The sequence below is a fragment of the Caretta caretta genome, chromosome 3 (genome assembly GCF_965140235.1).
Source record: "Caretta caretta isolate rCarCar2 chromosome 3, rCarCar1.hap1, whole genome shotgun sequence".
Taxonomy (NCBI): Eukaryota; Metazoa; Chordata; order Testudines; family Cheloniidae; genus Caretta; species Caretta caretta.
Window position 1 is genome coordinate 66448547 of NC_134208.1, and position 24773 is coordinate 66473319.

The following is a 24773-nucleotide window of genomic DNA, read 5'->3' on the forward strand; positions in this document are numbered from 1 at the left end:
TCGAATACATATATATATTTTTTCAAAATCTTGGTAATTGTGGGTAACATGCCTTTCCTCCAGATGTGCCAAAGCTGATATTTTTCAATTTAAAAAAAAAATCAAGAATTCAGTAAAAGGAACACATTTTATTTTATTGCTTTGCTTTTTTGATGAAATGAAAACAGTGCAACATTTATTTCTAACCAAGTCAAAAATCAAACAATACTTCTAAGTGTTATTACAATAGTGGCATTATACTGTCCCTTGTCAGCTTTCAATTACTTCATCCACCTAGCTGATCACTGACTTATTTCCTGGCTTACGTAAATAGAGCTTTTGGTGTACTTCCCTTAAGTCATTTCAGAGAAGATAAATTAAATAATGATTGCAATTTAATATTGTGATAGTGCTAAAATATTTCCTTTAAGCTTCAAGTTTGACCATAAGTTTCCAATAATATATATTTTTTTCACTTGCTAGCTCAAACCTGAGGTTTTATTAAATTCTACAGCTGCAGTCAATATCTATGTTTTCATCTACTACATTGGACATTTTAAATAATAAAGCAAGGAGTTTATATATAAAACAGATAATACTCGCATTTCATTTAAGGTGGAAAATTTATTTTAAATTATTCAAAATGCACACAAATATGGCACACAAGGCCAAATTCCAAGCTCATTTGCACTGATGTAAATCTGGCAGAACTCCATTGACATCACTGGAATTACTCTGGGTTTATACCATGTAGCCAAGATCAAAATTGGGGCCCACAGTTCTTTAGGGATGTAGCACTCCACATCCTGCTTCCACTGTCCTTAAAGCCAGTGCAAAGCACACTGTATCAAAGGGAGCCTTTCTGTTGACTGTAATGGGCTTTGCATCAGCCATCACTAACTAAATTCTCATTGACATCAACAACAGCAAGACTGAGACCCTCATCTTCCTGAGTCTCCATTTTATGGAGAGCCATATGCCGTAAGACGTTAAACAAATGTTTATGGGATACAGCAGATCCAAGTGTGCTTGTTTCACTTTCAAATTTCCCTTCGATGCCTCAGCTACAGATTCCCATTTTTATGGGATTTTTCTATAAAGGCATCCCTGGAGTAAGTGCACTAACTGCCGAAAAGTTACAATAAGGATGAATTTATCCCATTGTAAATCTTACATTTGAAAGACAGACCCCTTCCATTTTTGCATGCAAATTTGTACAGATTTTATAAATGGAGAGGTAATATGTGTGTATATACATTTAAAAGAGCTCATCCTGGGAAAATGACACAAACATCTTCCAGCTGATCTGATCTCTCTCCCTCCCACTGCCCTGCAGGAAATTCTGACTTAATGTTTATTTTCCTTTGCTTAAGATGCTAACTTAAAAAAAAAGATTCCCAGTTGCAGCCAAGCTCAAACATGAAAATAGTTCAACAATACATAGTGCAAAGAATTCTAATGGATTTGCAAGTATAAAGCCTAACTACAAAAGAAAGAAGAGCATAGCAAGTCTGGTAATTGCACAGATGTGGGATTTGTTCATGCTACCACATATATGTGAAAGTAAAATCATAGTGAGACATGCTGGGCCAAACTCATACCTGGTGCAACTCCTTCAGGGGCATTTAATAATGGAGCAAATCCTGGGTACATATAATGGGGGAATGAGGGCATGTAAGCACCTTTTACTCATGTATTCCAGCACCACACCAGCCTGACCTGTTCTGACCAGGTGCAAGAGGAGGCCAAGAGACTTCATATTTATTTCACACTGAGAGCATCAGAGCTGCCTAAAGAAGTGGAAAGTTCATGTAATTGCGTTCCCCTCCAAGTATCCCTCACTCCCGGCAGGGATTCTGGCAATCCTTTCTCCCCACACAGTGTGCAATAACTCCTGTAGAGAAGCTGCAGAGGGAGAGGAGAGAGAGACAAAACGCTTCCCTTCCCTAAGGAAACAAAGTTATTTGTGTGGCTAGGGAAGTGAACCCAAGGAGCAATGCATCCTTCTCTTCCTGATTTCAGGAGGGTTGGGTCTTTTGTCTGATGGGCACAGTTCATGTCCCATCTGACAGCTCTGTTCTTCTGAGTGCATGGACCCCTGAGAACTTCCCGATCACACAGACTCATGGAGGCACCGTGCATATGCAGTATCTCTACAATATTGTTCCCAGCAGTGGTAGGGGAGGAATTCCTCTGTTTGGAAAGAGTGGGAGTTTGGCAGCCACGAAAACCAGGATTTCATTTAATACTAAATAAATATTTTATAAAGTTCACCCTCCTCCACAGACACAGCTGGGATGCCTATAGATACTTCAAATACAAGACAGAATAAATTATCATGAAACAATGATACAGCAGATACAATGGGAATATGCACGTGAGTAAACTATGATGCATCAGCATTTGCAGGATCTGGGTCCATGTTTTCTAGAATGGTGGCAACTGTCCATTTAGAAAGATGATGGTGCAAGCAGCAAAGCAGTTCAGTTATTGTATGTCATGCTGCAACATTGTGAGTGACTAAGTCCAATTCTCGAGCGATGGTCCTTCCCACAAATAGGGCAAGCATAAGGTGCAGGGCCAGAGGATGAAGCCAGAGAATGACTAGCAGTTGAGGCCTGCTGCACTTTGCTTTCCTGTCTCTCTCAACCACCTTTCTTCAGCCTCTGGGACTCCCTGGCACAGCACAGCCCCCTGGCATAGCCTGTTACTAGCGGCATCTTCCCAGCTTGCAGTGTCGATGTTGAAAGTTTTCAAGTTCCGCTTGCAAACATCCATGAACCTGAGCCCAGGCTGGTCTAGTGGCCTGGGAGCATCCAGAAGTTCTCCATATAGGAAATCCTTTGGAATGCATCCATCTGATGCAGAGGATCAAGCCAACTGAGACATCTGTGTTTGAGAGTAGTGATTATACTTGGCAATTTTGCTTTCTCAAGTACTTTGATGTCAGGAACTTTGGCTTCCCACTTGATATTTAGAATACAGTGAAGACCGCAGACATGGAAGGCATTTCGCCTTCTCTCATGCCTGCTATAGTCATTCCAGGTCTTACACCATACAGCAGCATGCTCAAAACCACACATCTGGTCAAGGCTAGTTTCCTGTTATCCCACACAGGCTTGGTCATGTTACCAAATGTGGTAGCTGCCAGTCTGATGTAAGAATTAGGTTTTTCATCTAAAGATAGGTTATCCAATACAGTTAATCCTAGATAGCAGAACTTGTGCACAAAGCTCTAGACTGGTGTTGACTGCATCACAGGTTTCAATAGTGAACACATCTTGTGCTATTGGTTAGTCTTGTGCTAATGATTAGTCCTAATTCATCACAAACTAGTGAAAACTATTTGCTACAAGTTGCTGAAGCTCCTCTTTGCTATGATTGACAAGCACTGCATCTCAGCAAAAAGAAGCTCTCATCAGTTGGTGTCTGACTTTGCTTTTTGCTCATAGATGGGCAATGCTGAAGAGTTTTCCATCTGATCTTGAATGGAGATGTATGCCATTGGTGCAAGATGAATGAGGAAGCATGAGGAAGCAACAGAGAAGAATACTGAAGGTGGGGTGCCAAAACACATCTGTTTGACACCTCTGCAGATGTCAAAGTGGTCAATTGTTCACCATCATATAAGACCGTAGCCTTCATGCCATTGTGGAAAGATGAAATCAGACTGAGGAGGGTTGGGGGGCAACCAATTCTCTCAAGAAATTGAAAGGCCTTTTCTGCTAAGCAGGTCAAAAGTCTTTGTAATATCTATGAAGGCCATGCAGAGAGATTTTCCTTGTTCGAGACTTTTCTTGAAGTTGCTTTGTTTCGAAGACCATGTCTATAGTAGATCTACTGGCACAGAAACCACACTGACTCTCTGGATATACACATTCAGCAAGAACTTGCAATCTTTTTGAGAATGATCCATGTGAATGCCTTGCCAGCAATACTAAGAGAAATTCCTCTGTAGTTTTTGAAATCACTCTGATCTTTTTTTAATACCATGTTAGGATGATGGCATCCTTAGTATCTTGTGGTAGCCCTCTTTCCTTCCAGCAGGCACACAAAACATTGTGCAGATTTTAAAGCATAACTTGATCTCCTTGTTTCAGTACTTCAGCTGGAATTCCATTTTTTCCTGCAGCATTTCCTTGTGCCAGAAAGGTGATTGCCTTTTCAAACTCATTTATAGATGGTTTTGTTTCTTGCTCATTGATAGTCTGGAGCCTGGGGATCACATTTAGTGCTGCTTCAGAAACAATGGTGTCATGTGAATACTGTTCATGATAATGTTCCATCCAGCATTGCATCTGTTTGCTTCTGTCAGTGATGAAGTTTCCATTCAGAGATTTAAGTGGGACAGTCTTCTTGACTGAAGAAACTGTTGCTTTCTTGATTCTAATCTACATAACTCTTAGATCTCCATCCTCAAAGGACGTTTATATCTTCTCGTACAATCAAGCCAGTACAACTGAGCACATTGTCTTGCTTTTTGTTGCAGTGTGCTCTTGGACACTCTGAGGTTAACACATGGCTCACGAGAGGGGTACATGTTGTGGGGGGAGAGGGGTACATGTTGTGGTGGAGATATTGAAGCAAAATGCATAATACAACTGAAAATATTTCTTCAGAGTATGTTGCAAACCAGTTTTTAATCTTGTACTATCTTTTTACCAAAAGCTGAGGTTACAGCTATGTAGACTTTTATTCTGTGTGTTCTATGCTTGTTTTTCTACAGCCTGACAAACTGTATGGTTGCCAAATCATCTTGATTTTTATTTTCTGTTTTGGGATTATCCCTGTTTTATCATGCAGGCCTCTCTTGTTCCAGGAGCAAACTATGAAAATCATAGTTTGCTCCTGGAACTTGCATGTGTTCAGGAAAGTATAAAATGCCTTCATCACAAAAGCAATATAGTGCACTCTTTGTGATAGGGAGTGTGGGAAACTCTCCATTTAGTTCATTTTCATGACAGAAGCACTGAACCACATTAACACAGAAGGAAGATGTAGAAAACTTTTTAATGGTGCTGCAATACTTTGTTTATTCTTAGCTAGGCAGACATGGCTTTCAAATGAGCCCACTATGCAATGTGACTACATAAGGTTAACTGCTGGGTACATTAACCAAAACGCTCTCTCGCAGATGCTTGTTTTAGTCCTCATTTCTGATCATTTATCAGACTTAATGTGCTACAGCAGACTGAAGGTCACAATGTGTCATTTCCAAAAGAACTTTGAGTTTTCCCTTTCCAGGGTCAGGAGCCGGTAATGTTTACCTGAGATCACTGCATTGCACCTCATGGCTTCCAATGGATCCATAGAGGCTGAAAAGAGTAGCTCTCGTTAGATCAGGGGATTGGTACCAATCATTTTAGGTGGCTAAAATCTGAGACAACCATCTAACCATAGATAGTTTGAGAAATTCAGGGTCATTATAAAAAAGCTAACTTCATTTTTGAAAAAGAAAAGACCCTGAAAGAAACAAAGTCAGTTGTTGTTTCAAACTTTTCTCAGGGAAAAAAAAACACCCTGGTTTGTCTCTGAAGAATATTAGACAGTGATGCACAGAATCAAGAGCAAGTTGAAAAAATTATGGGGAGAACATTTAACATGCAGTGTGAATGTCTTCCATTCCACAATTCAAATATTAAAAACTGGAGTCCTTTATCTCGTTTATTCTACCATTGAGTGAATTATCTACAGCAAACAGTTTACTTGATGAATTTAGCCAGTTTTTCCTGGATAGGAAAAAATGTGGATTTTTAGGTTTCCATAGTTTTGTTTACAACCTAGGGTGCATTCATTTGTCTCCCTACAAGTGTGAATCCTCTTTAATATATTGGGCCAGATTCTGCCCTCAGTTACACTTGTGGAACTGGGACATAAAGAAGAAGAGTGGCTATATTAAAAAAAGAGAAATCATGGAATTAAGAAGACGTGTCTAGGATCACCTCATACAGTTTTCCTGTTTGTCTCTCCCCTTCCTATGTTCTGTGTGAATAAACAAGTTTCATAGGTGGAGCTGTAGTGCTGACTGTAGTTAAGGTTGCCTGATACTTCCCATTTTAAGACCCTGTGCTTCTTGTAACTTTTGTCAGACTTTAACCATTCAGGCTGAAATTTTCCATGCCAGGGATTTGCCTAAGGTTGATTTTTTTAAGTCTCAGTGTGACCGGGTGAACTAGGCCTTGAGGCCCCCGGCTGGAGGCCTTTTGGCCCTGCCACTCCGCAACCCCAAAAAATGGCAGTAGAGAGGTCCTCCAAGCTGCCTAGAGTGGCTAGTATAAGAAGAGCTGCTGGGCCAGACTAAGAACAGTTCCTTGTTAGAGCTGGAGGACGGTGGATGGTGCTCCAGGCTGCTTGCTGGGATTCCACAAGGACAAGGCCCTGAGGTAAGGGTGAAGAATGTGCTGGAGCCATGGGGAAGTGGCCCAGGGAATTATAGCAGCAACACAATTTATTTAATGGTACATTAAATAACAATAATAATAATATAATATTGGGCTGCTATTTATAGGGTCCCTGGGCTAAGACCCAGAGAAAAGGGCAGGCTTAAGTCTCACCCACCAGCCACTGGGAAAGTGGCTTGGACTTTGAGGTACCCCAGAAGGGGAACTGAACTTTAGTGGTCCAGCTAAAGAGTTGGGGCCAGAAAGGCCCTGAGGGGGTAAAGACACTGCCTCCAGGGAAGGAGCCTTAATTATAAATCTGACATATATTTATGGGATATTAAAGTGGATATGACATCACGGACAGTCAGTCAGAACTTCCATTTGTGTTTATGCTGTTATTTCCATAATATTTATACAATTAATATTTTTAAATGATTATGCTATTGTGGGTCCAGGAGCCCAATTAACTTTGTGACTTTTGTGAATATTTTGTGCAGTGATGTTTAGAATCCATCTTATTATAAATGAGGTAATCATTTAGTCCTAACTTACTTGAAATGTCCTGTGTCAGATGGCCATATGATTACTTTTTAACATACACATTCTACAAACATACACATTCTAAAACATTTCTTTTAAAAAATATGGTAAAATTCCCATTGACTCAAAGGAAAGACTCAGGCTAGTCTCATCATGTATATCTATCTATGTGAAGGTAAAGAAAGGAAAGACATTAGAGGAAAAGAAATAATTCTGCAAACATTTATACATATGTCTAGCTTTACTGGTGGGAGTAGTTCCGTTGGAGTTAATGGGACAACTCCTACGATTTCAAGTTACATGTGTTTGCAAAAATTGTTTGCAGAGTCAGGTCCTTTATTAGTATTTGGAGTACATTTGTGAAATCTAAAATGGTAATAACTATTAGATGTACAGTTAAAATTGCTTCCTGCATCTGATTGGACATACATACAGAAAGATAAGGTATTTGTAAGGTTTGTGTGCTTTGCTACTTGCTGTCAAGTACCAAAGCAAGAAAAAAAGATTGGTGGAATTTTATTTTTTGATAATACTAAGAGGTAAAATGCAAATTTGAGATTATCCATAGTTTGGCCAAAATCAACAGATGGGTTATTTCAAACTATGCCCAAGTTTTGTGTTTGTACAACATCAACGCCTTTAATGTTTTGTTAATAGAGAGGGAGAAAATATTCAATACACTCACTGCAGCCTCTTTATAAGGCTAATCTGGGTTGTACAAACATTAAGTAATTAATGTTTGTACAACACTTTGAAAACCTAATGTGCTATGTAAGTGCTAAATATAATTTTTGATTGCCAAACAAGAATTTAGTGGGCTACAGTGAAAAGAGTGTTATAATGAAACTGTTTGAACTGGGGTTTAAAAATAAATGAACTGTAGATTAAAGAGTATTTAGACAATTTTTAAAAAATCATTCAGGCTGCCTTTTCACATACAAAGTACCGTACAAATGATCTGGGAAATTTTTCCATATAGAGCATAAGTTTTATTTCAATACTCATCCTCTGTTTTAGGAATGATCTCACATAGTTTTAGAAATGCATTGGGAAATTTTGTGTCAAAGGAGGACTACTGTGCATTTGCCAATACATTGTGTATTTCAGCATGTGCTAATGATTTTTTTTTTTAAAAAAAGAATATGTTGAGAACCCATTAAACTTTTATATGTCATAATAATGAAACAGAAATGTGTTTTCCGGTGCCAGGTTTCTATAAAACCAGCCATTGGAAAAAAGTTCATCTCACTACAGTATGTAGGATTTTAATACACAGCTTTATAATGGATCTGGCATGATAGACTCTGGAATAATTAAAGTTTGCAGAACAAATTCAGATCTTAACTTTGACTGAAGCTCTGAGAATGACTTTCTAAAATGTCCATATCTCTGCTTACCAGTCATCGGGGATCCCTGGTTTATTATTACTGCCCATGGCATAAAGCTTGTAAACAGTCTGGATCTTCAAATGGTTATAATTTTGCTATATCTAATGAGAAAAGGGGAGAGAACATTTCCCAAATCCATACAGATGTCACATGTCTATAGAAGCTTTCCTATGAAATAGTCATATATGGACTGGATTTGGACTATGAGTATTCAAGTAAAGACAACTCAGAAGAATTAAAGTGGTTGAAGATTGCAAATTTGATATGCCAGAAGATATTTAACTTCTCTGTATTTCTACAGTTAAAAGCACTCTCCTAGCAATACAGTTTTTATCTTTTACCTACCGGAGATTTGCTGTCTTCTGAGCTACGTAGATTCCCATTTCCCCAGCTTAACTCATTTCCCTCAGCCCCGCACACAGACACCTACTTGGGGGCCTCATATCCTACACCAGCCAAAATTAGGGGGAGATAGTCATTTGAGCAAGGGAATGATACAGTACACTTCTGGGCAAATGGGGACACTCAGGTGCAAGTGTTCAGGAAAAAATCAGCTTAAACAAAATGGCTGCTGCAAAATGGAGTTTGCCATTTAAGTCTGAGAATAAGGAGACCTGCCCATGGCTACAATCAGTTTTCTCATGCCACACTTCTTTACCCACCATGTGACATGGGGCAAACTTGGGGTGCCAAGGAGATAGGGAGAAGGGGTATGCAGCAGTAATTACATTGTGTGGGATGTGGGCTGATTCTTCAGCACCCAGGGTGTCTATAAACACTTAGAGCTACACTGGGCCTTTTAGGCACTGCCTTGTGCAGGGGTGTGCAGAGCTACATGCTCCACTAGCTACTCGGGGAAGAACTGTGCCTTCCTGGGCACTGGGAATCTCGAGGGAGTGGTATCATGGCCTCACCTCCTTTCTGCCCCTTTTGGGGATGTGTCCTGTGCAGTAAATAGAGGGAGTCTCCACACTCCACTGAAGGCCAGAATTTGAGATTGCCCCTGGCTATTGAATGAGGAATGCAAGGGGAGGCAGGCTATTTGTGCTGTCTCTTAGCCTTGTGCAACAGCCATGGACCATCTAAACTCCTGCTACTGTACTGTGCAATGGTAGACATAGGTTTGGCCCCCTGAAGACCTTCACTGAATGCATCATTTTAGGGCTTGTCTTCATTACCAGCTAAATTGGCGCCGCTGCAATCGATGCAGCAGTGTTGATTTAGTGGGTCTGGTGAAGACACGATAAATCGACAGGAGAGCGCTTTCCATTGACTTCAGTACTCCACCTCCCTGAGAGGCGGAAGCTATGTCGACAGTGCATACCCCATCTACACAGTGTGGTGTAGACACCACTGTAAGTCGATCTAAGTTACGTTGATTTAAGTTACTTAACTTAACTAGAGTAACTCAGATCAACTTACCTCGTTAGTGTACACCAAGCCTTACTGTTTTAGAACCAGAAAGGACTCCTTTCTGAAGGCACCAACACTGCAGTTTAACCTGCCACAAGGGAAACAAAATTACCTTCATCCCAGAACTGAACAAACAGACTTTGTAGCTGTTCCAGAACTTAGTTGCCTAAGTATTCAGGCCCAGATCCTCACAAGTAGTTAATTACCTAATGCCACTGATGGGCATGAGGTGCCTAAAATACCTTTGAGAGTCTGGGCCTCAGAGATAGTAGTCTCATCTAGTTGGCAGCATAGAGGTAAGGTGCCAATACTACATATTTGCATTTGGACTGTGGCAGGGTGGATTTGATTTAAATCAAATTGATTTAAATCATTATTTAAATCACTAGTCAGGAAGATTCGATTTAATCATATTTTTCTACATAATAGGGCATTCTTGTGGGTTGTTTTAACCTTAATACATATTCTTCACAACTCGGATGTAGGTTTCATTTTTAGAAGATACACAATATACATTTTAAAGTGATTTATTTTGAAAATTTTTCAGATTAGTTTTACAGCTATATCAGAAAATGAATTATTGTTTGGTTATTTCATTTACCAAAGGTAATTGAAGCAGATATTCATTTTCCCGTTTGTTCATAATCTGGAAGAAAAACAAGCTTTCCTGCTTTTTCAGGTCCCAAACGATTTCTCAGTTTGGAATGAATTAGTCCAAAGAGAGAATATTCTTTCTATACTGGCAGAAGAAGCTACAGCTGTTAAAAGTGAGATTATCACTTCAACAGTCTCTGAATCCAAGTGCTTAAGTGACTTCCACCAGATCACTGGTGCGACTTTCTTTAAAACGTCACCAGCAAACACATATTTATTGAACGAAGGCTACACTCAGAACTCAAGACTTCTGGAATATGAACGAAGGCTACACTCAGAACTCAAGACTTCTGGAATATGCTGCTCAAACAGTTTCACTTTTGTTTCTGCTGCCTGTCTCTCCCTTCTCACATTTATCTCCAGACTTCTTCTCCTTTTCCACATCTATTCTGCTCCCAACAATCTTCTATTCATTGAACTTTTTGAAACTTTGCACTTTTAGAGACAGGTAAGGGACTGACTCTGTGTACACAAATTTGCAGAGGGACAATAGGGTTGAAGTCTGTTATTTCTCACCTCTATCTATTTATTTATTTAAAAACATTTTTGCTGTTAACAAGCATGTTATCACTGGAGACACACATCCAGTTTGAGAACTACAAAACTAAGCATATCTGATGGTATCTTCTAAACTGAGCACTGAGTCCCATTGGGTAGATAGAAAGATTAACCTAAATAACTATACAGAAGCCCCTGGAACCCAATAAGATTGGATTCCCTAATCCATGAACTATTGGAATCATTTACAAAACTTTTCTTAAACATTATATGAATATATTGTCTCATACTATAGAATTTGAATTTATAATCCATATTCCATGATACTTTTAATTAAGATACATTATAGCTCAAAGATATCTTTAGTTTTTTTCCTCACAAAGCATTTCATCAAAAAAAAATCCGATTTAAATTAAAAAATCTGATTTTATTTTTATTTTTTTTAAATCATTGATTTTTATCCACCCTGGACAGTGGCTATCATGACATCAGCACTGTCAGTACTGCTCTTACAAAGGGTAACTTGAAAGAGAAACTAAGAAGAGGTACCAAAAATACAGGTTTTAATCATTGTACTTGTTACTGGCCAAAAGTTTCAAACATGGCTGCCTAAAGTCAAGAACCTAAGCACCTAAATTATGTCTCAGTTGTGGCTTTGCCACAAGCCCACAGCAAATTTCACCACAGTCATTGTACTGCACAGGGGCAAAACAGAAAGTAGATTGTGTCATGGTCACAATCTGAAGGCTGGTTTCCCTTCCTCTCCCTTTCCAAGGGGAAGTAGTCTGCACTACTGCTGTACTTGACACAGATTACTTCTTCTTCCTGTGTAGCTCAGGTGAACTGTTTGTTGAATTTGGATGAGTGGGTGGAGTCTAAGCTCTGTCAGCTCACCTCTCCTCCTGTGTGGGAGCAAGAGTTGCAGCCCCATGGCAGCTCATGATATAGATAGCAATGTAGAGATGGAAAGGGTCATCTTACACCCCTGCTTGAGCAGGTAGGCTAATCAGCAACCTGACCCTCTGCGATCTGGTTTTTTCAGAGGTGCTGAGCAGCTTCAACTGAAGTCAGTGGGATCAGAGATTGTTCTGTACCTCTGGGGAAAAAAAAAGTCAGTTCCTTTGTTAGTCATAAGTCTTTATTTATTTAACACTAGTCACCAGGTTTGAAAGTTCTGGCTTATTTAAATGTACAACAAATTATTTATTAAATGTCAAACAGTAAATATATTGCTGGTTGAGGCAAGAAAACATTCCAGAGTTGTTTGTATGTCATTGTTTGCCTGTTTCTGTTCATATAATTTGATCTTTTTTAATGTAAACTCAAGTGCAAATGCTTATGTAAAACTGTAGATGAGTACACACAGTGGCAGGGTCTTGTATCGCTAAAGCTTAGGGGCCAGTCCTTAGTTCAGTTAAATATGGTAGTGCTTGTAAGAATTAAAATAGGCCACAAACCAGCACACCTTACAAATGCTTACATCTCCTTTTAAAATGGTCAATGATTCCCTAAGTTGCAACTATTATCCTTATTACCAACAGGCCATTCTTTCCTTGTTGACTAGCTTCATACTATAGACATAATGCTCTGGGTCTACTGTAGTCACCACAATTAAATAGATTTTAAATTTAAGAAGCCTTACTTTAAAAAAACAGGAAAAAAAAACAGCTCTTCTTTTTTTTTTTTTGGTCTTTAGTGCAGGCCACCAGCCCTACAAGCCTCAAAAGAGTTTTTATGTGGTGTGGTTTGGGAAAAACTAATGTGGGAGAGCTTAGAGGCCACAGGGAAATGTTAATAGTCCTCTTCAGTTGTGTTTTCTTCTAAAAGATTAGTGCCTGAAGACAACATAGCTGCGAAATTCTGGATGCAGTTTTGGCAAGGCTGCTCTGATTCTTCAGTGAGGCCTCCTAACAGAAATGAACACCTCTAGTAAGCTTAAATGGCCTTTGTAAACAGATAGGATAATTCCCACTAACTGCAGAAATTTGTTCCATATTTATTTATTTTACTTCACAGCTCCTATTAAGTTGATTCAATCAACTTTAGAATATATTTTTTTTAAACAAACCATAAATAAACTGGAGCCTGGTACTGAACTCTGTGATCCTGCCAGTGTTAATGGGTTGACAAGGTGGCCATAGTGCTCGGACTGTCATTACCTGGAAAGACGCTGGCATAAAGTAAACCACAATAGAGCTACCTTTTGCATTTAGTAGCGATTAAGAGATCCAAGTGATCCAATGAGAATTCTACACTCTGCCCTGGTCTACACTAGGACTTTAGGTCGAATTTAGCAGCGTTAAATCGATGTAAACCTGCACCCGTCCACACAATGAAGCCCTTTATTTCGACTTAAAGGGCTCTTAAAATCTATTTCCTTACTCCACCCCCGACAAGTGGATTAGCGCTTAAATCGACGTTGCCGGCTCGAATTTGGGGTACTGTGGACACAATTCGATGGTATTGGCCTCCGGGAGCTATCCCAGAGTGCTCCATTATGACCGCTCTGGACAGCACTCTCAACTCAGATGCACTGGCCAGGTAGACAGGAAAAGAACCGCGAACTTTTGAATCTCATTTCCTGTTTGGCCAACGTGGCAAGCTGCAGGTGACCATGCAGAGCTCATCAGCACAGGTGACCATGATGGAGTCCCAGAATCGCAAAAGAGCTCCAGCATGGACCGAACGGGAGGTACGGGATCTGATCGCTGTATGGGGAGAGGAATCCGTGCTATCAGAACTCCGTTCCAGTTTTCGAAATGCCAAAACCTTTGTGAAAATCTCCCAGGGCATGAGGGACAGAGGCCATAACAGGGACCCAAAGCAGTGCCGCGTGAAACTGAAGGAGCTGAGGCAAGCCTACCAGAAAACCAGAGAGGCGAACAGCCGCTCTGGGTCAGAGCCCCAAACATGCCGCTTCTATGATGAGCTGCATGCCATTTTAGGGGGTTCAGCCACCACTACCCCAGCCGTGTTGTTTGACTCCTTCAATGGAGATGGAGGCAATACGGAAGCAGGTTTTGGGGACGAAGAAGATGATGATGATGATGAGGAGGTTGTAGATAGCTCACAGCAAGCAAGCGGAGAAACCGGTTTTCCCGACAGCCAGGAACTGTTTCTCACCCTAGACCTGGAGCCAGTACCCCCCGAACCCACCCAAGGCTGCCTCCTGGACCCAGCAGGTGGAGAAGGGACCTCTGGTGAGTGTACCTTTTAAAATACTATACATGGTTTAAAAGCAAGCATGTGAAAGGATTACTTTGCCCTGGCATTTGCGGTTCTCCTAGATGTAGTCCTAAAGCCTTTGCAAAAGGTTTCTGGGGAGGGCAGCCTTATTGCGTCCTTCATGGTAGGACACTTTACCACTCCAGGCCAGTAACACATACTCGGGAATCATTGTAGAACAAAGCATTGCAGTGTATATTTGCTGGCATTCAAACAACATCCGTTCTTTATCTCTCTGTGTTATCCTCAGGAGAGTGAGATCTAATTCATGGTCACCTGGTTGAAATAGAGTGGTTTTCTTCAGGGGACACTCAGAGGAGCCCATTCCTGCTGGGCTGTTTGCCTGTGGCTAAACAGAAATGTTCCCCGCTGTTAGCCACAGGGAGGGGGGAAGGTTGAGGGGGTAGTCACGCGGTGGGAGGAGGCAAAATGCGACCTTGTAACGAAAGCACATGTGCTATGTATGTAATGTTAACAGCAAGGTTTACCCTGAAAGAGTGTAGCCACTGTTTTATAAAATGTGTCTTTTTAAATACCGCTGTCCCTTTTTTTTTCTCCACCAGCTGCATGTGTTTCAATGATCACAGGATCTTCTCCTTCCCAGAGGCTAGTGAAGCTTAGAAAGAAAAAAAAAATGCACTCGCGATGAAATGTTCTCCGAGCTCATGCTGTCCTCCCACACTGACAGAGCACAGACGAATGCGTGGAGGCAAATAATGTCAGAGTGCAGGAAAGCACAAAATGACCGGGACGAGAGGTGGCGGGCTGAAGAGAGTAAGTGGCGGGCTGAAGACAGGGCTGAAGCTCAAATGTGGCGGCAGCGTGATGAGAGGAGGCAGGATTCAATGCTGAGGCTGCTGCAGGACCAAACCAGTATGCTCCAGTGTATGGTTGAGCTGCAGCAAAGGCAGCTGGAGCACAGACTGCCACTGCAGCCCCTCTGTAACCAACCGCCCTCCTCCCCAAGTTCCATAGCCTCTACACCCAGACGCCCAAGAACGCGGTGGGGGGGCCTCCGGCCAACCAGCCACTCCACCACAGAGGATTGCCCCAAAAAAAGAAGGCTGTCATTCAATAAATTTTAAAGTTGTAAACTTTTAAAGTGCTGTGCTTAAAGTGCTGTGTGGCATTTTCCTTCCCTCCTCCACCACCCCGCCTGGGCTACCTTGGTAGTCATCCCCCTATTTGTGTGATGAATGAATAAAGAATGCATGAATGTGAAGCAACAATGACTTTATTGCCTCTGCAAGCGGTGATTGAAGGGAGGAGAGGTGGGTGGTTAGCTTACAGGGAAGTAGAGTGAACCAAGGGGCGGGGGGTTTCATCAAGGAGAAACAAACAGAACTTTCACACCGTAGCCTGGCCAGTCATGAAACTGGTTTTCAAAGCTTCTCTGATGCGTACCACGCCCTCCTGTGCTCTTCTAACCGCCCTGGTGTCTGGCTGCGCGTAACCAGCAGCCAGGCGATTTGCCTCAACCTCCCACCCCGCCATAAACGTCTCCCCCTTACTCTCACAGATATTGTGGAGCACACAGCAAGCAGTAATAACAGTGGGAATATTGGTTTCGCTGAGGTCTAAGCGAGTCAGTAAACTGCGCCAGCGCGCCTTTAAACGTCCAAATGCACATTCTACCACCATTCTGCACTTGCTCAGCCTGTAGTTGAACAGCTCCTGACTACTGTCCAGGCTGCCTGTGTACGGCTTCATGAGCCATGGCATTAAGGGGTAGGCTGGGTCCCCAAGGATACATATAGGCATTTCAACATCCCCAACAGTTATTTTCTGGTCTGGGAATAAAGTCCCTTCCTGCAGCTTTTGAAACGGACCAGAGTTCCTGAAGATGCAAGCATCATGCACCTTTCCCGGCCATCCCACGTTGATGTTGGTGAAACGTCCCTTGTGATCCACCAGAGCTTGCAGCACTATCGAAAAGTACCCCTTGAGGTTTATGTACTCGGCGGCTCGGTGCTCCGGTGCCAAGATAGGGATATGGGTTCCGTCTATGGCCCCACCACAGTTAGGGAATCCCATTGCAGCAAAGCCATCCACTGTGACCTGCACATTTCCCAGGGTCACTACCCTTGATATCAGCAGATCTTTTATTGCGTGGGCTACTTGCATCACAGCAGCCCCCACAGTAGATTTGCCCACTCCAAATTGATTCCCAACTGACCGGTAGCTGTCTGGCGTTGCAAGCTTCCACAGGGCTATCGCCACTCGCTTCTCAACTGTGAGGGCTGCTCTCATCTTGGTATTCATGCGCCTCAGGGCAGGGGAAAGCAAGTCACAAAGTTCCATGAAAGTGCCCTTACGCATGCGAAAGTTTCGCAGCCACTGGGAATCGTCCCAGACCCGCAACACTATGCGGTCCCACCAGTCTGTGCTTGTTTCCCGAGCCCAGAATCGGCGTTCCACAGCATGAACGTGCCCCATTAGCACCATGATGCATGCATTGGCAGGGCCCATGCTTTCAGAGAAATCTGTGTCCATGTCCTGATCACTCACGTGACCACGCTGACATCGCCTCCTCGCCCGGTATCGCTTTGCCAGGTTCTGGTGCTGCATATACTGCTGGATAATGCGTGTGGTGTTTAATGTGCTCCTAATTGCCAAAGTGAGCTGAGCGGCCTCCATGCTTGCCTTGGTATGGCGTCCGCACAGAAAAAAGGCGCGGAACGATTGTCTGCCGTTGCTCTGACAGAGGGAGGGGCGACTGACAACACGGCTTACAGGGTTGGCTTCAGGGAGCTAAAATCAACAAAGGGGGTGCCAGTACGTCAAGGAGTATTTCAGGCAGGACTTCACGGAGGGTTCCAATAAGAAATGGTGCACCTAAGTTATCGTTCTTATTGGAACAAGGAGGTTAGCCTGGCCTCTGATTGATACATGGCTAGATTTACCTCGCTGCACCTTCTCTGTGAGTGACTGCAGTGTGACCTAGAGGAATGAGTCCCCTAGACAGGGGAGGGGGGGAAGCAAATGAGTACAAAACAAATCTGGTCTATTTCTTGTTTTGATCCACTCCATCTATCTTTTACATCTTTGGCTGGCAGCAGACGGTGCAGAAGGACTGCATGCCATCCACATCTCATGGCTGCTCGGCAGAAGATGGTACAGTACGACTGCTAGCCATCCTCATCTCTTGCCTGCCTGGCAGAAGATGGTACAATACGACTGCTAGCAATCCTCATCTCTTGCCTGCCCGGCAGAAGATGGTACAGTACGACTGCTAGCAGTCCGTATCGCCTGCCCGCTCACCATAAGACGGTTCAATAGGACTGACTGCAGGACTAAAGAGAACGACCTGGTCAAGTCACTCCAAATTTAGTCCCTGCGCCCATGTCTGCCCAGGCGCTCCCAGCCGATGTGGCCAGGAGCACCTCGGACACGACGAGGACGACTACCAGTCGTATTGCACCGTCTGCTGCCAGAAGGCAATGGGTTGCTGCTACTGTGCAGCAAAGCCGTACCGCGTCTGCCAGCACCCAGGAGACATAGGGTGACGGTTACCTGAGCGGGCTCCATGCTTGCCGTGGTATGGCGTCTGCACAGGTAACTCAGGAAAAAAGGCGCGAAATGATTGTCTGCCCTTGCTTTCACGGAGGGAGGGAGGGAACGGGGGCCTGACGATACGTACCCAGAACCACCCGCGACAATGTTTTAGCCCCATCAGAGTGCTCCATTGTGACTGCTCTGGACAGCACTCTCAGATGCCCGATTGTTTGCCGTTGCTCTGACGCCGGGAGGGGCGACTGAGGACACGGCTTACAGGGTTGGCTTCAGGGAGCTAAAATCAACAAAGGGGGTGGCTTTACATCAAGGAGTATTTCAGGCAGGACTTCACGGAGGGTTCCAATAAGAAATGGTGCACTAAGTTATTGTCCTTATTGGAACAAGAAGGTTAGCCTGGCCTCTGATTGATACATGGCTAGATTTACCTCGCTGCACCTTCTCTGTGAGTGACTGCAGTGTGATCTAGAAGAATGAGTCCCCTAGACAGGGGAGGGGGGGAAGCAAATGAGTACAAAACAAATCTGGTCTATTTCTTGTTTTGATCCACTCCATCTATCTTTTACATCTTTGGCTGGCAGCAGACGGTGCAGAAGGACTGCATGCCATCCACATCTCATGGCTGCTCGGCAGAAGATGGTACAGTACGACTGCTAGCAGTCCGTATCGCCTGCCCGCTCACCATAAGATGGTTCAATAGGACTGACTGCAGGACTAAAGAGAATGACCTGGTCAAGTCACTCCAAATTTAGTCCCTGCGCCCATGTCTGCCCAGGCGCTCCCAGCCGACGTGGCCAGGAGCACCTCGGACATGACGATGACGGCTACCAGTCGTACTGTACCGTCTGCTGCCACAAGGCAAGGGGTTGCTGCTACTGTGTAGCAATGCCGTACCGCGTCTGCCAGCACCCAGGAGACATAGGGTGACGGTTACCTGAGCGGGCTCCATGCTTGCAGTGGTATGGCGTTTGCACAGATAACTCAGGAAAAAAGGCGCGAAATGATTGTCTGCCCTTGCTTTCACGGAGGGAGGGAGGGAACAGGGGCCTGACGATATGTACCCAGAACCACCCGCGACAATGTTTTAGCCCCATCAGGCATTGGGATCTCAACCCAGAATTCCAATGGGCAGCGGAGACTGCGGGAACTGTGGGATAGCTACCCACAGTGCAACGCTCCGGAAGTCGACTCTAGCCTCGGTACTGTGGAAGCGCTCCGCCGAGTTAATGCACTTAATGCACTTAGAGCATTTTCTGTGGGGACACACACACTCGAATATATAAAACCGATTTCTAAAAAACCGACTTCTATAAATTCGACCTTATTCCGTAATGTAGACATACCCTTAGGCACACCTGAGGTGGGGTCGTGTCATGGTGGGGAAATGTAAATAGCTTTCTGTCACTAAGCTTGGGAACTGCCAGGGGCTAGTTTTGCCTCCTCTGCAACTTAGCTCCACCACTAACATCCCCCTGGCCTGGAGTGCTCTAGTCTAATTCCTCCTATCTTTGCACACCCCCAACATGCCCCTTCTCCAGGGAGACCAGAAGTAGGGGGTGTGGAGCTGGCTGTGCTAGTTTTATACTATCATGGGATTCCCACATGGAAGGGGAATCTCATTTACCCACTTATGGAAGCTTTCTGTCCCCTTTGTGCTGCTGGAACACTGTAAAGGAGATAATACAGAGGTTCATCATGTTTTACAGACCAGGCTAATTTATATTGCCAAATGGTAACTAATGTCTGGGCCCAGTAGGCTGGAGGAGAAATCAGTGACTGGGTATTTTCTGGTTATTTTTAGTGCAACTTTAAAAAAAAATGTATATACAATAGTCCTTGAGCAGGCACTCTTCTTTCAGAAACCTCAACCCAAAAACCAACACTTGCTTTCCAGAAATCAGTGCTGCACCAAGAACTGGCTCTACTTAGAGGGATAAAGGAAGAAGCAAACTCTTGCTGTTTACAGTGGCTCGCGCCCAAAAGACATTGCAAAAAAATAAGACCAATACAACATTCCTTCAAAAACTGTACGCTTCTCACACACACCAAGAAAAAACTTATAAAACTGTGTAACACCACCATCTGGTAACTGCCCCTGTGGCGGTACTTAAGAGGTTATGTGGTTAAGGCATTGGACAGACAATGTTTGGCTTCTATTTCTAACTCTGCCACTGACTTTCAATACAACCTTGGGCAAGCCTTAAATTCTCTGTGCTTCAATTTTCCATCTATAAAATGTGGTTTAATGATACTAATTTACCTCACAATGATGTTACATAAATTCTATAACATTTGCAAGGATCTTGGATATTACTGTGATGAGTGCCTTATAGAAAAACTTGCATGGAATAACCATAAGTAATGATCTTATACTTCCCTTCATTTGTAATGATCCCAAAAGCTTTTTATAGACTAAAAACACACCCCTAAACTACCCACAGGGATTCTTTCACCAAGCATGAATTGCAATCAGTTCTGGAGAGACAGGAAAGCAAAATTTCAAACAGATCACAACAGCCACACACTAGTTTAAAACACACTGGAAATTTTTCCAGTTGATGTTTCAGGAGGAATTTGGTTTTTACATTGTGCTAACTTAAGATTTTGGCCATGACACCAGAGTTCATATATTCCTGTTTCAAAGAAGAATGCCGTGAAATCCTCTACTCAGGAAAGCCTTTAAGCAATTGCTTAAAGGTAAGCATGTGCTTAAGTGGTTTCATGAATCATGGCCAAAATTTACAGTTTCTAAAGAGTTAAAGTTAGAATTACAGAGTGGATAATTTTTCTAAGCTAAGGTATATCAACACACCAGAGATGTATGAACACAACTCCATTTAACAATTGGTAGTGGGAAATGTGCATAGACAATTCATTGTGGGCCTCACCAAAAGCACAAAAATTTTCAAAATGGACTGTTAAGAAATGAATGTATTGTAAGCATTGCCAGTAAACAGATATCTGGAAGTGATAAAACTGAGATGGAAGAAGGGAAGTTTTAATCATTTATATTTAGGCCACACATTCTCTAAATAAAAAACACCACTTAAGGAAACGATTTTTGTTGATCAAACTTGATCAAGTTGTTTTTCCAAATGTTCTCTCCCTGCTGGGAATGTCACACTTTGGCAAGCTCCATTTTGGGTCTCACCAACTGCCAGCCTCCCTCCCTGACCTGACCTGATGTTTATGCTGCTGTTTACACATATCTGAACAACCTTTGCAAACAGTCTCTAATTACTTTCACTCATGGTAGTACTCTGCTTAAGGCAGGGTTCTAAAGGCTGCCAGTGTTGTTCTGTTTATTTATCTAATGCTTTTCCTACAGAGGGAGAGAGTGGAAAGAGTGCTGCACCTTGGCTATTTGTAGAAGGAAACTGTCCCTCCAGGCTTGAACTGTAAACAGCCAAGTAAATACATACTACCAATAAGAATCAATTTTTAATTGGTCTATTGGAATCAGTTTATTTTTGATGTAGCACTTCATTGATCTGTCAAAATGCTTTCCGTTTGAAATAGTTAATTTTAGATATACAAATTAATTTCCCTGGAAGTTGAATGTTAGGAATGTTTGGAAAATTGTTTTGATAATTTTTTGAGCTGTACATAAAGAGTTTTTTTTTCTCTTGAATATTACAGAAAAGGATTATTAAACTGCACACACCTCTTGGATCAGTTTCCATCTGAAGCTATTTTATCTACCCTGGTAAAGATCTGAGAGTGGAAAAATCTATGTAATCTTTACTCCACTGTGCCCCAAACATTTTTGCGTTAAAAAGAGAAACTATACCCTTAGGGGAAAGGATGTATGTTGTAAGTAAATCCAGCACTGTTTCTAGTTTACTGAAGAGTATATTTTGTTTAAAACCAAATGGTCTAACTGGAACCTTGGAAAGCTGTGTAAAACTGATATAAATTATGGGGGTGTTGCCCTCTCTGACTTTCTCTGTTTGAAAACCTTGAAGGCCCCAGCCTGCCTGGACCTAAAATTATTTGTCTGTTTCCATTAAAGCTATATTTTAAAGGCTTGGCCAGCCTGTGGGAGTGTTGGTCACCCTCAATCAGCCACAGATACCCCACAAGAAAAATTAAAGTAATTTTTTTTTCAGTTTCTATTTAAAAAAACCCACTCATTCATTCCTTACTGATCAACCTCCAGGTGCCCTTTGGTAACAGTACATCACAAGAGCATTATGGTTCAGCTGAAGTGTGTGGCTAAAGGGATGGCGGCCAAGAGGATCCACAGGGCAAAGGCATTAAGGGCCCTCTCATAGCCAGTAAGTCATTTTTTACTGGGCAATAATGCCTGTGAGTTAGACACCCAATTTCACAAATGGGAACAGTTAGTTTAGTCATGTGTAACCCTTTCTTTATGATGGGCATTCAATAAATTGTTCTGTGCATTTAGTTTATTGTACCAGTCATAATTTAGCAGAGGATTTATGTTTATTTGCTAGCAAACTCATGACAAATTCAAGATAATGATTCATTGAGGTTAAACAATTACGTAGCCAGGACATGAAAATACATAATTTAAGGATAATGGACAGAAGTACAGCCAGAAAGTTGGCAATCCTGGTGGAGCTGCAGGACTTTTCACGCTATTTTAATAAGCCTGAGACAAACACCATACATGGGTTGGTAACTGTGCCAGACACGGATGTGTGTATCAGAGAAATAACAAATCTATTAGTCTAGGACAGCCAACAGCACAACCCATATTGAGGGAAGAAGGTCAGGAGATCAGCCCAGACTGCTACCTCAGACAGAGGCAAATGGTCTAGCCATAAATATATTCATCTTAGAATTAGATTATTATATATATTACACTTACACACACACACACACACACACAGTATTAAAAAGAATACTACATTGATAAGGTAAACTCAATATAGAATAGACTTAACAGTATGTGTAAATACAATATATTGATACTGGTCTACTACTGATATATATATGGTACAGTTTCTGCAGTTATGGTCACAAAAGTGAATATGAAGAACTGTTAATTCTCCTTCCTTAACAGATTTGCCCCCGTGGGTATCTAGAGAACTTCCTGATTACTGTACTGACAAAGATACATTTTTTACACTCTTAGCTGTGCAGCACCCGTACAGATATAGGAGCATGAGCTAGATTCTACTCTCATATCATCACAGATGAAAAGTATTTATAGTGGGAAAGTTTCCTAACTTAAAGTGCCGAAACTTGGTTTATGGTGCTAATGATGTGTGAAGCAGAAAGAATTCAGCTTGATTTTCAGATCCCAGGCTGAATTTACAAAATAGGCAGAAAGAAAAATATTTTTTTTCACTTTTAATAATCAACCACAAAACAAATTCGGGGGTCAGAGGATGTCCATTTTGCAGTTACTTTTCAGAGTATAATCACACTTTAAGATCTCGTCCAAACTTATCATATTATGTGGTATTTCTGAAGTTTAGCTCCATAATATACTGAAAGAATTTCACTCACCTCCACATAGCATACATCATAGTAACTAGTCTCTTCCTTCTGCCAAATAACACATTCATTCACAAATGCTAATTCTCCATTCTGTCCTTCTCTCTCCATGGTTTTAGACATACTTGCCCTCCCAAACATGAAGGGTTCTTTGGAGCAGCCATTTGACCTAGTCTGCCATTCTCTTTGGGCACATTTGAATAGCTTATCAAATGGAAAGGAGTAGGATATCCAGTATATACGGATCATCCCACTGATCCAAGGAGGCAGATTTATCTTCACATTTATCTTCAAGTTAAAAACTAGTCCTTCTCTGACATTTATTTCTAGGCCTGTAATTCATACCCATCACCAGTGCTAGGAGTGAACCTTTCTGCAGATAGATAAGGGGCACCAAATTAAAGAACATTAAATGAATGTCTTTAAGGCACCAGTAGCAATTTGTAAATGCTGGGCATGCCAGAGATGGTAAAATCTAATCACTATTCGTGCTTTAAATACTATATAAACATGAGGTAATTGTTCTTACACATGAGAAATGATGTGCCTTGTGTCAAGAATGTATCAAGTCCAAATTTTTAGCATGGTGAAATATTATCAAGCTGAGCCCCTGCTCAGCAAATCTTCACAGACTCAAATAAGTCACTAAAACAAATAGGGCTATACTTATTTATGAGACTCAGGATTTATCTTGGTTAGATATAAAGAATGTAAATAATGGTTCTTTTTAGGCAACTTCTAACATAAAAGAAACAAACTATATATCAGTTGTCGGCATATCTAAATTATGCTCATCAGCCACTACAAAACGCTTAATGTTCTGTGTGCATTTTGTTTCTCAAGCTGATATAGGAGATTTTGCTGCTAAAAACAGAAAATCCATCTGTATTGTTTTTCTAGAGGAAAATATACCATTAGCTGTGAAGTATAAGCTGTTAACCTCAAAGTACAGTATATTGATTGGTCTTCCAAACTATTGCTTCAAAGTCTTTCACATCTTTAAGGCTTTCTACATCAATTAGCACAAAAAACAATAGAAATATTGCATTTTAATATTTTGTCAGTGTTAAGGAATGACTAGAAGCACTGACCTAAAGCACTAGGCATATTGTGGACAAGTTTCCCCAGCATAGCTCTCAATTACTAATGCCCAAATATCTAACCTAAGCCCCAAAATGAGAGGCACAATGGTAATTAGCAAAGGAGAGAGCTTGAAATGATTTGGGGCGCAATTATTTAACATGTATGAAGTTTATCATATCCTCAGTTTCATAATTCAGCTTCCTTGATGTTGATAATTCATAACAATGGACACTGAGACAACATCACAGTGTGTCAGATAGAAAAATAATTATCTCTGAAATGTGGGCTGTATTACAATCAGATACAGGTGAAGTGAAGGTTACTAATTCAGCTTAGTCTTCATTGTCAACTTACCATTGGAACTGGGGCCTTTTTACTACTGCTTTGCTCCATTGTATTGAAGGGTTCATGCCTGGCCAGGGATGATGCAACACTGAAACAAGTCTCTCTCTCACCTGAAGTTACGGCTGAGTTATTCTTTCTGAGCATTCTTGCCCCCGGCATCACTGTCAGCCTTGTTGCCACTGAGACTCTCTCAATCTACCACCTGTGAGTTAGTGCAGAGTCTCCAGCTTGAGGGGCAGGTGTGAAAAACAGCAATATGTAACTAGACACACATTCTTGGAGTGGC